The sequence below is a fragment of the Camelus bactrianus genome, chromosome X (assembly GCF_048773025.1).
Source record: "Camelus bactrianus isolate YW-2024 breed Bactrian camel chromosome X, ASM4877302v1, whole genome shotgun sequence".
Lineage (NCBI taxonomy): Eukaryota > Metazoa > Chordata > Mammalia > Artiodactyla > Camelidae > Camelus > Camelus bactrianus.
The window spans coordinates 84,443,264-84,455,571 of NC_133575.1; the positions used below are offsets into that span (position 1 = coordinate 84,443,264).

At 52.3% G+C, this 12,308-nt stretch overlaps 1 protein-coding gene across 1 annotated transcript in view; it reads right to left on the reverse strand.

Moving 5' to 3' along the window:
• Positions 1 to 10,811, reverse strand: part of FRMPD3 (FERM and PDZ domain containing 3) — a 121,892-nt gene extending 111,081 nt beyond the window's left edge. Inside the window, exons 1-2 of the mRNA XM_074359200.1 lie at positions 10,671 to 10,811; positions 9,757 to 10,299 (exon numbers count right to left, since the gene is read on the reverse strand). The gene's annotated coding sequence lies outside the window, so the exon portion shown is untranslated. The remainder of the gene's footprint in view (positions 1 to 9,756; positions 10,300 to 10,670) is intronic.
• Between the last annotated feature and the right edge of the window lie 1,497 nt (positions 10,812 to 12,308).

Consider the following 12,308-nt stretch of genomic DNA (forward strand, 5'->3'; position numbering starts at 1 on the left):
CTGTCAGTGGGCTGGCTTTCAGAGTCCCAGCCCAGAAACGCAAGATCCAGACCCCTGGCCTTCTTGATACAGAATCGGAGGCAAGTCCCAATTAAAAAATAATCTGGATACCTCAGTTTTCCCCTGTGTCAACTGGAAATGCAGCTATAACTGACTTGCTTGGGTCTGGGTTAGAAGTGGGAAGATAAAAAGAACAATTACTGATAGGTAAAATGTATAGATGAAAGACAAAATTTGGGAGAGAAATACTGCATGCAGATTGCAGCAGGATTTCCAAAATGAGAGGTCTTGACACTTACCTGGTTGACTCCTAAGCCAGGTGTAACCACCATGCCCTCTTTTCCGCTTTCAATGGGCTTTTCCCTGTCCCACATGGAAAGGGACAATGGGTAATGGGACAAGTGCCCTTGTCAGCGACTTGCACTCCCTCTTCCCGATCCCCCACTTCCTTAAACACCTTCCACTGAGACACCTGCCCACGTCTCAGCCACCCTCCTTCCAAGCACCACCCCTACCTCAAACCAGCAACCAGAAGACTGATCAGAAATCAGAACAGAAATTCCCAGCAGGGAAATGCTGGAGACCACTGGCAGACAGACTATGCAACGTGTGTGTGCGCGCGTGCGTGTGTTCATCCACCAGTCTAGCCATCCTCTCCTCTGTTTTCCCAGTGGGTTTGGATGAGAGCAAAGCGAGGCCTGTTTGGGTGGTCCTGCCCCCAGAGTTGAGTTCCCTTGGTAGTTAGGAGCCCACAGCCTGGGCAGACACTCTCCACTCATTCATCTTCCGAAGGCATCATTCCCTCTCACAAGGACCAATAAGAGGAAGGGGGGACTAAAATCTCACAAATTTTCCTTTATCTGCAGTTCTCTATTCCTCTCCAACCCAGAGATGGGGGACTTGGCCCAGGCACCTACCCGGGGGTGAAATTCAGTGGGCTGGGCAGGGTAGGGAGAGCTAGTAGGGGAAGCAAACAAGCAGGCAGAGGCCGCGACCATCACCCTCCCACCCACCTGTGGGCTCCTCGCTTATTTCTCTCATACCAGCTGTAACAACAGGGCTCCAGCTGGTAGGAAAGTGCTGCGGTAGCTCTTGCCGTGCCCTGGCACAGGTGTGACCTCTACTGGGGTGATCCCAAGGGCTGAGAGGAGTTTTCAAACTGACTCTACCAGGGCGGTTGAAAGGTGTCTCCGCTTTGACAGATCTTGGGAGCTTGAAACAGACAGCCCCTGCCTCCAGCCTCCCTGTTGGGGGTTTGGGACTCATTTCTCCATCTCAGCTGTCATCTCAACTGGATCCTGCAGCCAGACTCCCTGGCTTACTCCTTCAGGTCCCGGCATGGAAGACCTGGGGGTGCAAATCTACTTTACTCATGAAAGTTAACTGATCAACACATTGTTGTCTTAACTCCAGTGAAATCCTGCCCGTGAAGGCCCTGAGGCACGGGGCAAAAAGAATGAGTAAATACTGAATCTACTCAGTGGTTTACTAGCCACGCCATTGCCTTCAATGCCTTTTGGACCTGACCCTCCTCTCTCTGCTCACCGCCCCCACCCTCATTACCTCTCTCTTGGGTTGCTGTAGTATTTTACAAGCTGGTCGCAATCCCTCCTTATTCCAGTTGAGTCGGCTTCCTATGGCAGGGATAACCACCCTAAAACACTTTGAGTTAACCAGCCAACAGCCCTCTAGGGCCTCCTCAAGTCCCAGCTCCTCATGCCGACATCAAAGGCCCTCCAAATCTGGGGACCTCTTCCCCCACTGCACTTCTACACCCACCCTCTCCTCTAGTAAGACCTCCTCGCTCTTCCTTAATCACACCATGACCATCTCCACCTCCAGCCTTTTCCCTAACCATGCCTCCGCCTTGGAAGCCTGCTTCTTTTTTGGCCAACAATCTCAGTCTCAGACATTATTTGCAACCGAACTCACGTTCGAGCTCCTCTGGGAAGCCTTATCCCACCATGCCAGCCCACACTGCTTGCTCTCTCTGTGCCCTGAACCCCTGCAGTACTTACTGTTTAGAACACATAGTGTGGTATGTAATTGTTTCCCAACTTGTACTTTCCTTAGTTGCCTCATATGAATAAGTATGATCTTCCTGCTAAATTATGAATTTCTAAAGAGCAGGCCCTTGGCTGTCTCCTTCTCACCATCACATAGGGCTATACCCAGGAGCGCTAAGAGACTCCTGTGCTCTTGCCTTAGCTCTGAAACGAAGGAAGGATGAGATGAATGAAGGCCCTCTGAGGATCTTCTCTGTTCATTCCCTCCACGTTCTCAAAAGTGGTCGAGGAGCTGAGGCTGCCCAGAGAGTCCTCACCAGCCAATCAGTTGTTGGCTCTCTAGTTTTCCATAGCTCCAACCTCCTAAGGCTTTCAGAGTGATCAATAATGCTGCTTAAGGGATCAATCTGAGACACAATGGGCTGCAGGGGCCAGCATTTGATTAACTCGAGAGAATAAATGTATGCTGGAAGAGACAGAGCAGGGAGGGAGGAGCAGAAGAGAAAGCAGGAAGAAAGATGAGCTGGGGAGAGGTGGAGGGAGAGGTTTTATGAATGAGGATCAAATCGGATGGAGCTGAGAGCAGTTTCCAACTGATCTGATTCAACAGCTGAAGCATGTTCTTACTGAGGCAACCACATAATTTGAGGGCTTTCTCAGAGCCCAGGGAATCGCCCGGGGCTGCTGGGCAATCTTTGACCTTGGCAGGATCACTGCTGCCCGAGAGCACGAGGGCATAAGAGGCTGCAGGCTCAATATTGAAAGGAGATGTGGGTATGGAATGGAGACTTTGGGGGACCTTAAGGAAGGACGTGGGTCTGGAGCTATGTTCACTGGCTGAGTCTACAGAAATCCTAAGCCCTGGCATCCTTTGTCCCTCCACCCAAGACTGGTGACTGAAAGCCATGATGAGATGGGACAGTTGGCTGATCTGCCAGGGCAACATCAGCATTATCTTTTCTCTATCCACTGGTGTACATATTACTCCTCCTCCCAAGGCTTAGGGCCTGGGAATTTAATTATTTGGCAGTTAACCAAAAATAAGGAGTCTCTTTCTGATTTTGTTCTGGAGGGCCCAAATTTCTAGCTGTACCACTAATCAAAATTCTTCTGGGAAAGACAGTGTTATCAGGAAAAAACAGAGCAGATGGCTTATTACTGTGAGAAAGTTCCTCCTTTCATCTAACCATGATTCCTGCTGCTCTCATTAAAGACCTATCCTTCAGATATGATATGATGGTATTATTACTATCCACATCACACAGGCTCAAAGCCTCAGAATCATCTTTGACTCTTTTTCCTTTCTCATCCCACTCATCCACTTGGTAGGTAAATCAGGTTTCTTCTAACCCCCAAAACCCATCCATCCACCTCCTTCTTTCTATCCCCAGCCAGCTACTCTAACAGCCTCCTGACTGGTCTTCGTGCCTCCCAGATAGCCCCCTTTTAATCAATCTGCCAAGGGGGAAAAATGAGCCTGAAGCTAATCAAGCCTAGAGATAACTTCCACTTACAAGAGATACAGGAGATAGTGGAACAAGCTAAATGACAACAAGGGGGAGGAAGCCAAGAGACCAGAACATGGGATGGTGTACAGAGCAACTAACATGACTTTGCTAATGAGTCAAAGAGAGGGGACTGTCAAAAGGACCTTGAGAGACATAATGACAAAATGTAATGTGTGGAGCTTTTAGGGAATCTTGATTCTAACAAGCCAACTGGAAAATGTGTTTTGAGATGGTTGAGGACATTTGTGTGTGGACTGGGTAATGGGTGATACAAAAGCAGTATTTTTACTTTCATTAGATGTGTTAATGGTACTATGGATATGATGAAATGCCCATTTTTTTCAAAGATATGTAGAGAAGTATTAGGGGTGAAATTACATGATTGATGTTTAAGATTTATTTTAAAATACTTCAGCAAAGAAAAAAATGGATAAATGAAGCAAAGTTAATGTGGATAACATATATGGAGTTATTGTATTCTTTTCTCTATTGTTTTGGAGAAATGTTCATAATAAAGGACAAAAGCAATAGTCATCCACTATATCCCAGACCAGACTCCCTTCTTAGCTTTATCTTCCACTCCTACCTCATTTCTCTAGGACACCTGCCTTATGTCCTTGCTCAAGTGATTCCTGCCTGAACTTCCTCCTTTCACTTATTAATTCATTTGTTTACTCAACAAATATCTAGTAAGGACCTCTTATATGCACTAGGCTGGCTAAATGCAAATGACCAAGACTGAGGAAGACAAGGGTCCTCCTTCATTTTGTATCCTTCCTAGCAATGAGCACAGCACCTGGCACATAATAGATGCTCAATAAATGTTTATGGAACTGATATATGGGGGGATGTGATAGAATTCCTGTCTACTATGAACTAGTATCCAATCCACCCCAAGAAATGCTTAGTGAGCACCACCTATTATGTGTCAGGCATTGTGTGCTATGGGGATAAAAAGAGAGATGAAAAACACCAGGCTCTTTCCTTCATTGAACTTAAAATGGAGATGAGATATAGACATATAAGACGTCATTTTGCATTTGAAGAATATATGAATTAATGATTCAACAATAACAGTGGGGTATATCAGTGACATACTTCCCAAATGTATTTTAGAGACAGTAAGTGCTGGAGGAGTTCAGAGGAAGGAGAAAGATGCCTTCAGTCTAGAATGATCAGAGAAGACTTTACAGACGAGGTGAATTTGAATGTGAGTTGAAGGACAAGTGTAGTGATATTGGATAGGAGCAGAGTACAGGCAGAGAGGAGAGGGTGCTCCTGCTGAGTGGGAGGGCATGTACAAGAGCACAGATGCAATTAAAAAACGTACAAAAGACATTTTTTTAGGAGACCCTGAGGAAAGAAATCTGGCCAGAGTAGAGAGTCCATATAGGGCTGTGTTTCTCAAGTAGATCATCAACATCAATATCACTTGAGGGAATCTGTTGAAGTGCATATTACTGGACTTGGCTCCAGACCTACCAAAGCAGAAGCTCAGATGGTGGGATCCAGGAATCTGCATTTTAGCAAGTTTCCCCAAATAATTTGGAGACACATTAACATTTGAGAATCCATGATGTGGTCCAAGAGTGGGAAATAAGTTTGGAAGAATACACACTCAAGAAGAGCCTTGAATACCAGGCTAAGGAAGCTGAAATTTATCCCACGGGTATCACCACCTCAAAGATGTTGATCATAGATGTCATGAATAAAGGATATTTAGGAATATTAATCTGGCAGTGTGTATTATGGACCAAAAAGGAGACTAGTGCAGTGTAGACACCAGGTGGTGGTAGAGGGTGAGGTGGACCAAGGTAGAGTCAGATGATTCTGAGCTTTCTAGTCTGGAAGACTAGAAAGCTGGTGTAACAGAGAGGTCAAAAGAGTAAGGCATCTCTGATAGATAATGGGATGAGTTGGTGAATGTTGAGTCTGACATGATGGCAGACTATCCAAGGGGAAATGAAATGTCCAGCAAGAAGGTGGGAACAGAGGACTGAAATATAGGACAGGGGTTAAGTTTGGGCTAGGGAAGTGGGAATAGCCAGGAGAAGCATGAGAGGGGAAACCATGATGCACGGCTGCACGTCCTTGCCAACAGAGGAGGTAGAAACAGAGGAAGAGGACACCCAGATCTGAGGGGTAGGAGGAGTCACTAGCAAAACAGGGAATAAAGGGAGGAGTCACTGAGGTGGAAGGAGACCCTTCCACTTCTGCAAACCAAGCAGTCTTCAGAAAGCTCGGGGTGGCTGGCAGTGTGGCTAATGCCAAAGTGAAGTTGAGGTTCAGAAAAGGTCACTGGCCAGGGCATGCATACAGAGAAACTCGCTCATTTCACGTTCATCACCGCAAACACAAACAGGCATGCTGGCTCCTACAGACAACAGGCAGCACCCCCCTCCTTCGCCTCCCCCTGTCCCGTGTCATACCCACACTCTTGATTTCCACGCTCCTTTTCTAACTGCCCAGGGGAGTTGGCACTAGCGTGCCCCTGGGCTCATAATGTTCCATTGTAAGGATGCTGCCCTCAGAAAGGGGGACGCTGCCTGTTGTGGGTGGGAAATAATACAGAATCCCAAGACCCCTGCCCTCTCCTTACCAACTCAGGCGAGGCGGGGACTGGAAAGGAGGGAAGACGGTGAGCTTCCCTCCCTTGATCCCTCCCCTCCCCTCCCCTCTGCCCCTAGCCTTAGGCTTTCTCAGCAGGGCCGCAAGGTCCAGCCCATTTTGAGAGTCCTTCGTTTTGGCTGCTGCTAACACAACAGAATGTTTTCCTTTTTGAATTTATTGTAGGAAGGAAAACAGAAGTCCTTGAGAGAAGAGCCAGAACAGAGTTTTCTGCTGCGAATGCTAATAGCCTGGACCTCAGCTGAAGCTAACTTGGGTGTGGCTTCCTCCCAGGGGCCGGTTCAACTTGAGGGTCTTCACCCCTCATTGATGAGGACCCTCACAACCCCCCTAAAAGTGATTTCTACTGCCTTTGTAAAAGCAGAAACCCCTAGAAGCCGAGTTTGTCATCGTGAGCTTCATTTCCTACAGTTTGCTCCAGGTGTACGTGTATATGTGTGTATCTACATGAATGTGTATGCAAGTATGCTTGCATGTGTGTGTCAGTTTGTAGGTACCGTGTGCAATTTGTGTGTATGTGTTTTGTGGCTTCAGCTAGCTAGAGGCTCCAAAAGAACAGGGATCTTCTTCCATTGCATTGGACATGCCCTCTCAGGGTGCCTTGTCCAGTGCTGGCTGCGGAGCCGTTATTTCTGCAGAGTTGAGGTGGGTGGGTTCAGAGTGCTTCTGCTGTCCTGCATCCACCGTGCTCCCTCCAAGGTCTGAGGGGGAGACTACTGTGGTGGGGCGATGCTGGACCAATGCTTCTCCTCCGCTCATGCCTCCCCAAATCCCCCTGTAGTCACCTCCACCCCCACCCCCCCACCCGGGCCCCCTCCTGTCTCACCCAGCTTGCTGCTGTTATCAGCAATCCCAGGACTTTCTTTTTGCACTTTTTCAACCTACTACTGCTCCCAAAGGACCTCAATGGTGGCAAAATCCCCCATCAGACCACACAGCTCACTTCCCAAGACCCTGGGACTGCATCATTCACCAGAGAGAGGTCCCCAGACTCATTCAAAATGGGGCCTGCAGCCTCCTAGGAGTCCTCAGCCCCCTCACCCAGGGAGGCAGAAACTCCACTGCATTTTCCAATGCCACAGCACCAACAGCATCACTAGCTGGTGCTTATGGGGGCACTTGCTGGCTTTGGGCAGCTAGCCCAGCCAGTCCACAGGGTGCCTCAGATCTGGGAGATGCTGAAAGCCAGGAACCTGGGGCACCTGCCCCCCTATTTTGGCCGGTCTCTTCTCTCTGCTGGCCATTAGCTCACAACTGTAAGGCAATTGTAGAGGTAGGAGTTGGTGGGAGAGAGAGGAGGATCCCTCCACACACAGCAAGGAGTGTTTCTCTCCTACTTGGCTCATATCTCCTCCCTTCTCAGAATCCTGCAGTGGCTCCCAATTGCCTCTCACATCAATTTAAACCTTTTCTCTGTGGGCCTCCAAGTCCTCCATAATTACATCCCACCTTCCCACAGCCCCACTCCTACACAGGCATCACGCATAACTTGGGGCCAGACAGAGACAGGCGACACCATCCACAGTTGCTCCTGCCTGGGTCCTGCCACAGGTGCCTGGAAGCCCCACCAATGGGGCCGCTCCTCGGCCTCCTTTGAAAATGCAAATGTTACCTGAATGGTGAAGGCAGCAAACCATCATCAGTTATTGTCTGAGCTGGGAGCAAGGCCCCACCTAAACGTCCACGGGAGTGGGGGAGGGGACCCAGAGGCGCCTAGAGCAGCCGACGGGAGGGGTGTAGGGAAGGGGCTCTGGCGTCGAAGCCATCACTATTTAACCAAGGGCTACGGTCTGACTTGGCGTCTCTACTCAAACCAGTCAAACCTACTAGTCCTCCACCCCACAAACTTGCTTCCCCCTCCACGCACACATTGTATCTTATTTCACCTCAGGGGTACCCTCACACCAAGCTGCTGAGATTGAGTTGCTTCTCTCACATGAAAAAAAAAAAAAAAGCTACGAAATTAGGTAGGAGCTGGCACGTCTGCTTGGGCATGGCAAAGTCTTGTTGAGGTCTCCCGGGAGAAAGCTGAGAGCCTTTCGCTCAGGGGAAATAGCAAAGGCTTCCTGGAAAGCCTCTCTCAGCTCCTGGGAATCTGGTAACTGGGTTCCCCGGGTTTCTCCTGCAGTGAATTTGCCGGGCAGGGAAGGGGAGGGTGGGGCAAGGTCCCCCAGCCGAGGGCCTCAGTGACTGAATTGCCACCCCCCCCCATCTTCTAGGCCAAAGTGCGTGCATTTTACCCTAAGACTTCCAGCGGGGAAAACTCACTTGGGGCTTCTTTCTGAGTCAGCAGAGTCCTTTAACCTCCACCCCAAGAAGGGCGCCCCCAAGGGAGCCTTGCTCTTAGAGCAGTTTCTCCAATGGGCAGGAGTCCAGAGACTGCCCCGCCCTCCGCAAGAACTGCAGGCTGCTGAGACCACCCGGTGGATTCCAGGGCTCTGCAGCTGGACTAAGATGCCAAGGGGGAGAGGGCAGGCCCGGCAGAATTCAGCGTGCATGGTGATCAAGGGCTCTTTGGTGGCAGCTGCGAGGGTGGGGGTGCCACCTGCTTCTAATGAAAGGTGTCAAGCCTTCTTGCCCCTGCAGTGGTTTCAGTCTGTGTATGGGTGTGTGTGCAAGAGAGGCCCAGGAGCTCGGGGGATAGGCACGACTACAAGAGTTGGGGACGCTTTGGGCCAGAATGGAGTTCTTAAGGGCCCTGGTGAAGGGTCTACAGTAGCCTGGGGTAGGGATTGGCTGTGTCTGTGTGTTGAGGGGGGGGTCAGCAGGTACTGGATCTGCAGTAATGTGCTGCTGTCTTGCAGTTTCTCAGTGATACTCTGAGACAACACACTCACATATATACTCTACAAGCTCCAAAGCAGCAGGCTGGGGAGTAGTGGAGTGAGTGAGTATGTATATGAGTGTGTGTCTGTGTGTGTGTGTGTGTGCATGTTTTAGCGGTGCTCGGGAGAGGGTGTATGTAGCTGTATGTGTTTGGGTGACTGTTTTATTAGCATCCTGGTGGGAGAAGGGCAACTGTAGCTCTGTGTGTGTGTGTGTGTGTGTGTGTGTGTGTTTTGTCTTTGGAGGGTGGTGACTGTGTAAGCTGAGCGCCGGGTATATGGTGCGGTAGTGTGTGCGTGTGTGTGCGTCCGTGGCCGCGTGTGAACATGGCCCCGGGAACCACGCACATGCTTCAGACAGCTGTTTCTGGCAGCCCCGGGGCTCGGGCTTCTTGGGGCACCCCGGCTAAGTGGCCACCTCCCAGCAGCCAGGCCCCGCGTCTCGCCGGCTTCCTAACTGTGCCCACGGCCCCGGCGCGCACACAAAGGCTCCATAATGAACGCGCCGCACTCCCATGCTCTCGGCTCCTCACCCCGCATCCCTGGCGGCGGCGGCCGAGGCAAGCCCGCCAAGCTGGCGACTCACCGGGGCAGCGGGCACGCCGCCGGCCGCTCCCCCCGCCCGCCCAAACTCCGGGCGGCCCGCCGCTCGGCGCCCCCAGCCCTGGCCCCGGCTCCCGGGGGCGCCCAAGTGACCGTCGTCCCCGAGCCGGCACGCTCCCGCCACGACTCACCCCCGGCCGGGCTGAGCCTGCGGGCGCGCCCCCCTGAAGGCTGCGCGCCTCTTACCTTCCTCCTCTGCCTCCTCTTCCTCCTCCTGCTCTTCGGTGGCGCGGCGAAGGCGGCGGCGGCGGCGGCGGCGCAGCGGCGGCGGCGGGACTAGGGTGCCCGTGTCCCCGAGCCCGGCACGGGCGTGGGGCTCAGTGGCGCCGGGCGGCGGGGTAGGCGAAGGTTGGCGGGGCGGCAGCAGCTGGCCCGGGACGCGGGGAGCTGGCGCGCAGGCGGCGGGCTGCGGGCAGGCTGGCCGCGGCGCGCGCGGGCTCCTCGGGCGGGCTCCATGGCTGCGCCGCGGGCGGCACCATCGCCGTGGCTCGCTCGTCTCTCGCTCGCTCCAGGAGTGCGGCAGGCGGCGAGGTGACGGATGGCGGCGAGGCGGCCGGACGGCCGAGGAAGGGAGGGGAGAGGGGGCGGGGGAGGGGAGGGGAGAGGGGGAGGAAAGAGGGGCGTACTGAACGAGGGGCCTCTCCTGCGCCTCCCGACCCTCGAGTGCGGGCGTCGGTTTCCCCGAATGGGAACGCGGCTTAAAGGCACAGCTCCCGGCTCGGGTCACAACTAAAAATAAGCACAAAATTGACAGTTGGGGAAAAGAATCTCCCAAGACACGACCCAGCCATCCAGCCACCCAGCCCGGCGCTGCCTCACTTCTTGAACCTGACCGTTCCGGCTGGGCTCTGCCGGGAACTGCTGGCAGCGAAGAGGGCAAGACAATTTCCAAAGTGAACCCGGGAAAGTGGGGGTGGGAGTGGGGGTGGGGAGTGAACTGCGGAGAAGGGGCCACGGGAACGCTCGCTTCGGGACTCCATTCCCTGGCCCCTGACCTTGCCTCCCCGAGCTCCCCCTCGCCCCCTGTTTGCTAGCCTTCTGCTGGGGTTGCCCTCCCTGCAGCTCCCCTTCTGGTCACCACCGCCAACATCCACACGCACCTTGAGTTTAGGCTCCGGCTCCTGCTCGCAGCGCCTCTCCCCAGCACCGGAGTGCGAGCTGTTTCGAGCCCAGGCCCGGCCCTGGAGCCCACCTCAGGAAGGGAGCGATCTGCCAGCTGGCAGAGGTCCGCTTAGAGCATGCGGTTGGTTTGGTGAGAAAGGAAGGAGGTTAAGGTGTGTGTGCGTGTTTGTTTTCACCAGCAGATGGAGGGAGGGTCCTACACACACACACACACACACACACACACACACACACACACACACACACACACACACACACACTCAAAGGAGAATAGCTAGGCACACAGCACAGTGCCTGATGAATGATCTCAGGACATTTTTTAGAGACACGCTGTGAATACTAAACATGTAGCAGCCGAGATTCAAGAAAGGCTCTTGGTCTCCCAGCTGTCTCCAGACCCCTTTGGAGGAGTTTTTGGAGACCAAGAAGAAAGGTCACTCTCCTCCCCCAAAAGGTAGCCTCAGTGGGGACCCAGCGGGACTGGGAAACTGGACAGTGGGTCTGGGAGGGCAAATCTGAGGCCAGGGAAGAGAAAAACAGAAGGAAGGGGTGGAGTTGAAGAGCCTCTTGTGATGCCAAATGCGTGGTGAATTTTCGCGCGTCAGAGGCCCCTCACAGACATAGCTCACACTGGCGCACTCGAACCCCGCAGTTCCAGGGTGAAAAGTGAGCCTTTCTCAATTTCCCCTGTGGGCTTGGACTCTGGAAGGGAGGCTGTTGGGAAAGGGAGACACATCTCAGTCGGGATCTCTTCCACACCTCCAGTTCTATTTAAGTATTTGGGTAAAACCTCAGAAGAGGTTGGAGGGCTGCTGAGGGGCAATCATGGGGCAAAAGGATGGGCTTGTAAGCTGCGTGGAATTTCCAGGATACAGAGGAGAGGCTACAGGGCTCTGTGGCTCCCGGCAGCTGGGATCAGCAGTGGAGTAGCTGACTAGCAGATTTGGCCATCCATCCACAGAGCACACTTTTCCTTCCTGGCACTTCCTACTGTGAAAAAAAAAAAAAGGGATGGAAATTCCCTGCATCTGGATGGGGGTAGCCTAGGCTGGAAAAACAAGCCGATGGAATTATTAAAAATGGATGGTAAGTGAAAGTAAAGACACGCAGGGAGAGAAACACACAGCATCCCTGGGCAAACGCACAGGCAGGCCCACACACAAGAAGATGCTCTGAGAGCACAGTGCACACACGGGGACACACACATGGAGTCACACATCGAGCCAGAGACACTCTGAGCTAGTACAGAAAAAAAAAAAAAAAAGTCTAGTCTAGCCAGAGAAGTGACTCAGGCTTGATTTCTAATCCTTCCAAAAAAGAGAGGTGAAGAGAAACAGGAAAGATTTGGCCTCCTGTCTCCAGGGATTGGAGAGGGAGCCGGGAACCAGCTGTCCAGTATGAATAATGCTATTTGCAGCCAGACAGTCCCTGGCTGGTTTCCTTGGAGTGGTGTCTCGGGGGCAGGGGCATCCCCTTCAGAGTCCCCTGATCCTTACCCAGTTTGTTCCTTATTAATTATAAGATGAACAGCACACACCAACGAGTTAGTCTGTACCAGTGCTTACAATAAACCTCAACTGGTTAATAACTAAAACAAGGCATTTTACGACTCTGAT